Source organism: Octopus bimaculoides, chromosome 18 (assembly GCF_001194135.2).
Source record: "Octopus bimaculoides isolate UCB-OBI-ISO-001 chromosome 18, ASM119413v2, whole genome shotgun sequence".
NCBI classification, from domain to species: Eukaryota; Metazoa; Mollusca; class Cephalopoda; order Octopoda; family Octopodidae; genus Octopus; species Octopus bimaculoides.
This window is the reverse complement of record NC_068998.1, coordinates 18,294,434-18,299,995: the sequence shown is the minus strand read 5'-3', so window position 1 is coordinate 18,299,995 and position 5,562 is coordinate 18,294,434. Positions and strand designations below refer to the sequence as shown.

Below are 5,562 nucleotides of genomic sequence, written 5' to 3'. Positions count from 1 at the left end.
GGGGGGGGTCATTGATACTGTTAGAAACATACAACAAATTAAATTTTGTGCATTCTTCATTATTTTTACAAGTTTGTGATATGACTGCTTAAATAGAGTTTCTGAAGAGCAGAGCCTCCTACTATTTTCTTCTTTAAATTCAAATTTTATATTTTATGCAGTTACTGTGAAAAGGAAATTAAAATTCACGATCAGGGCTCGCGTTGATTAAAACTCATGTGAATCAAAGAGAATTTATTTTCTGAATGCAGTTCATTAACTCTGCTTCATTACATTTGATATTAACACTAGAAAACATCCTATTTATTTATTTATTTATTTATTATTTTTATGAAGTACTGTTGACTAGTATTTACTTCAATGTGTTTAAACAAAATGAGAATTGCTAGATTTAAGGATATTGACAATGAAGATGACTTGATGAAAGTGTTTTGTAGCAACGATAAATAACATTCATCCAACACTAAAGAATGTTCTTTCTAATCTCAACTCATCCTATTGTGGTCTATTTACATTACTCTACACCAAAACCTTCCTATCAGCTGGTTGGTTGGTAGCGAAGGGTAAATAAAATAGCCTTCTTTGTAACAATTCGTTGGTTGGATAGGCTTTCTGTCGTTATTCATTACACACACTATGCATGTGCATATAGTGGTGGTAGCAGCAGCAGTGGTCGTGGTGATGATGGAGGAGGAAGAGGATAAATAAATATCCTTTGGTTATGACCGCTGGCACTGGTGCAATCCATTCATATCAGTGTAAGGTGCAAGTTGGAACCAGATTAAGAAAAAACAAAAAAACAAGCAGACACAGAAAAAAACATGCTTGAGGCCATTCATTTGTCCAGGACAAACATTCCAGTTCCCAACAGGAATTAATAACGAATCAAATGGTAGAAACAGTTAGTCATTATAGCAACAGAAAATTATAAAACAGATAAATCTTACATTTTGCACATCCTGTTATTTGTTACCTCAACTAGCACTTGATAATCAAACAAATAGCATTTCTGTAAACAAATCTAGAATATGATGAGAATGAGCCCAACGGTTGTTTAACTTCCCTTATCAATGGCTTTCATCAACTCAGAGGCTAGAAAAGTAACGAATGAAGAATGAGCGTGTATTAAAACTATGAAAGATATTCGTAATTATTGTGCTTGATTTAGAATGTGGTATATTGAGAAAATTGTAATTTCTAACTGAGAATGTTAAACCACTCAACACTATTTGCTTTCTCTCTCTCTCTCTCTCTCTCTCTATATATATATATATATATATATATATATATATATCTTATTCTTTTATGAATAATAATAATAACAATAATAATAGTAATAATGATAATAGTAATAATAACAATAAATTATTCTAAATTATAGCACAAAGCCAGCAAGTTTGAGGGGTGGGAAAGTTGATTACATCAACCCCCCAGTACTTGACTAGTACTTATTTTATCAACTTCAAAAGATTGTAAGGTAAAGTAACCCCAGCGCCTGACTTTGTTATGATGGTTGTAGTTGTAAATGAGTCTCACTGTCATACAAGTCAAGTCCATTGTCAAAATCACCCCACTGCTGACTTTCAACAAAGTGGGACAGTCAATGTTACTCTGTCTGGTGGTTATGGTGAAAGAGGTTGTGTAGTGGATGAGGCTGAAAGAATTGAGGACAAATACCTTCCTCTTTGACTTTTTCGAAGTACCACTTGGAAAGGAAATTGAAGGTGGATTGAAGTGAAGTTATCAAAAAGTGGATGACTGGTAAAAATGGTCAGGCTGAATTGAACTATTCTAAGTATACACCTGTAGATTGCAGAAGAACAGTCGGGTGAGGGCTCATGGGCTTGGTGACCAAGGTGATCCTAGGATTCCTTCATTGGCTCTATTTGGAGACTCTCCTGTATTAGGAGAAATGTATCATCTATGTATGTGTTCACATTTTTTATACTATGTTTGCTTTTTATTTCATCTCTCCCCATCTCTTCTCTTTCTTTCCTTCATCTTCTTTTATGTAAGCCCTACACAAAATCTGTGAAGGCGCAATGGCCCAGTGGTTAGGGCAGCGGATTTGCGGTCATAGGATCGCGGTTTCGATTCCCAGACCAGGCATTGTGAGTGTTTATTGAGCGAAAACACCTAAAAGCCCCACGAGGCTCCGGCAGGGGATGCTGGTGAATTCTGCTGTACTCTTCTACCACAACCTTCTCTCACTCTTTCTTCCTGTTTCCGTTGTACCTGTAATTCAAAGGGTCAGCCTTGTCACACTGTGTCCCGCTGAATATCTCCGAGAACTACGTTAAGGGTACACATGTCTATGGAGTGCTCAGCTACTTGCACATTAATTTCACGAGCAGGCTGTTCCTTGATCGGATCAACTGGAACCTTCGACATTGTAAACGATGGAGTGCCAACAACATCAACAACACAAAATCTGAACTGTCCTTGTAATATTTCATTCAATAAATGCCCCTATGGCAAATAAAAGAAATCATCATCATCACCCATCAGTATTAATTAATGGGTTTGGGGTTGGTTGGAAATAGCCTCTGTTAATTCCCTCTACCTGCTAATTACCATGCCTCATAGCATAAAAAAAAAAATGGTTTGTTTCTTCCTTGCATTTGTAGTAAACATGACAAGAACTCATGTACTTCAGAGTTACTTATATTTCATAGTTGATGACTTGTGCTTCTTCTTTCCATGTTTCTGTAGAAAATGTCAATCTTTGTTTTTCCAAAACTTTTGCTATGATGCAAGTTTCATAGTTGCAGTCTTGATTGAATTTTGACCTTTCAGAGTTTAGGGAAAAATCCTTAAAGGCAATTTCATTTGATGTACACAGTACATTTATGTGGAAAGCATCAGCATCACTATTACCATAACCATTTGTCATTTCCAGTAGTTTTTACATCTGTTCTTTGCTTGATATAGGATGGTTGACTGCCTGTTGAATTATCATACAAATAAATGGTGAAGTAATAATCTAGGAGAACTAAGTTTCAGCTTCTAGGTTCAACTTGAGTGAGGAATTACTTAATAACCGTAAATAACTTAATGTTTGAACTGCAGTTTGTGAAATACATGTTTTTATATTATCTTTGATGAGTATAGAAGCCTCCTTTTAATCATGTGACCTTATAGGTTGTTTTAAAACATCTTTTACATAATGTCAAGTTATTACTATTTTTTTTTTTTTGTTTCTTCTGATGTCTGGAATATTTTAGTTCTTAAACTAATAAACTCTCTTCTTTCTTTTCTTTTCCTTTTTTTTTTGTTGTAATTCAGCATTTGCTAATCTTTATCAATTTCTACCATTTTGTAGATTATTGGCTGTTTTTGTTGGGATCGTTTCTATTTTTTTTTTTTTTTTTTTTTTTTTTTTTTTTCTTGTTTTTAAGCTTCATCTGAAATTAATTTATATTGTTTCATATACAAAGAAAACAAACAACATAAAATTTTAAAATAAGTTGATTAAAATTACTGTCGTACTCTATGTATAATACACATTTTTTCCCACCAAATTCATGATTAAAAGGATTTTCTTACCTATTTTTATTAAGTAAAAACAATAATATAATACAGTCTTATGTTCTAGATTTTTTAATTATATAATAACATAGTTTATACAAAATGTAATATAAAAACTAACATATTAGGATTATTTTAGATTATCTCTTTATGTAGTAGTTATGTTAACATTGCATGTTATACAAGTAATTGTAAGGTTTCTTAAAACAATTTAGGCCCTAAAATTGAGATAGGTATTATAATTGGTTGTATATTTTACTTGTGCTTTATGGAGTTAAAAATGAACTTGAGTCCTACTCACAGATCTTAATATGAACTGAACCTGAAGCTTGGATTATGAGGATATCTGAGAGAATTTAGTTTATCAATTATTTCTGAATGTTCTCTTCTTGATGGTTAACTGCGTTTATTATTTTTTACTTGTTTCAGTCATTAGACTGCAGCCATATTGTAGCACCACCTTGAAGAATTTTAGTTGAATGAATAGACACCAATAGTTATTTTTTTAAAGCCTGGTACTTATTCTATTGGTGTCTTTTGCCAAACTGCTAAATTAAGGGGATGTAAACACACCAACACTGGTTATCAAGTGGTGGGGCGGTGGGATGGGGTAGACAGACACAAAGACACCTCCCCCCACACATGTATCGACAACAGGCTTCTTTCAGTTTCTGTCTTCCAAATCCACTCTCACAGCTCCGGTCAGCCTGAAGCTATTGTAGAAGACATTTTCCCAAGGTGCCATGCAGTGGGATTGAACTAGGAACCATGTGGTTGGGAAGCAAACTTCTTACCACACTCCCATGCCCGCATCTAGTGTTGAATATATCTACAGAAAGAGAATTTCATGCTAAAGAAATTGGTGAGAATTCTTTTGTAGTTAACATGGCAGGCAACCTCTTTTGTGAATGATTTTCTCTTACGTTTGTTGGATAAATAGACTTTCATTTCTGCTTCTTTTTTACTTCAGGCACTAAGTTATCTAATTTCAGGATATTAAAGAAAAAAGTATTTTTGATGTTTTATGTATCAAGAGTGCTTTAAAATCAAAAAGGCATTAATTAATACTAGCAGAAAGACTGCCCTCTGGGTGGTTTTCTGCTAGTCAAACGTGGAATGTGTGTGTGTTTATATTACAAAGACAGTGTGCGTGTGTGAGGGAGAGGGGGGAGAGAGAACATTGTAAACATTGAATGAAATAAACATGAAATGAAAAAAAATCGTATAAATAAAAGTTTGCTAAAAACTATCTTGTACCAAATATTTAAATTTGTGAACTTGAAATATTCAATAATAAAAGGAAGTTCAGAAAGTAAATTTTCCTGAAAACTTCAATTTATAAAAAAAAAACTCACTTTCTTAGTAAATATTTCTTTCAGTAATTTATGTTTAGCATGCTAGAAATAGCAGTGATCACGTGGTTATTATTGTAAGGCTTATAGTGTACCAAACAGCCATACCTTCTTATAGAGTTCCAAACAGCCATCACTTCTTAATTTTTCTTTTCAAATTATACCAGTATACTCTTTTACTCGTTTCAGTCATTTGACTGTGGCCATGCTGGAGCACCGCCTTTAGTCAAGCAAATCGACCCCAAAACTTATTCTTTGTAAGTCTAGTACTTATTCTATCGGTCTCTTTTGTCGACCTTCTAAGTAACGGGGACGTAGACACACCATCATCGGTTGTCAAGTGATGTTGGGGGGACAAACACAGTCACATAAACATATACACACACACACATACATATATATATACATATATACGACGGGCTTCTTTCAGTTTCCATCTACCAAATCCACTCACAAGGCTTTGGTCGGCCCGAGGCTATAGTAGAAGACGCTTGCCCAAGATGCTACGCAGTGGGACTGAACCCGGAACCATGTGGTTTGTAAGCAAGCTACTTACCACACAGCCACTCCTTAAAAAAATTTTATTCTATCAAAAATAAGCCTGAAAGTTATATTTTGTCTAATAGCAATTTTTTTTTTTTACATGGGTTTTGCAAATAGCAAATGAAAACTTGAAATGAAA

At 34.1% G+C, this 5,562-nt stretch overlaps 1 protein-coding gene across 1 annotated transcript in view; it reads left to right on the top strand.

The window, feature by feature from the left end:
* Window positions 1-5,562, top strand: part of LOC106878905 (centrosomal protein of 78 kDa) — a 233,610-nt gene that overhangs the window by 210,445 nt on the left and 17,603 nt on the right. The gene's annotated exons all lie outside the window — the stretch shown is intronic.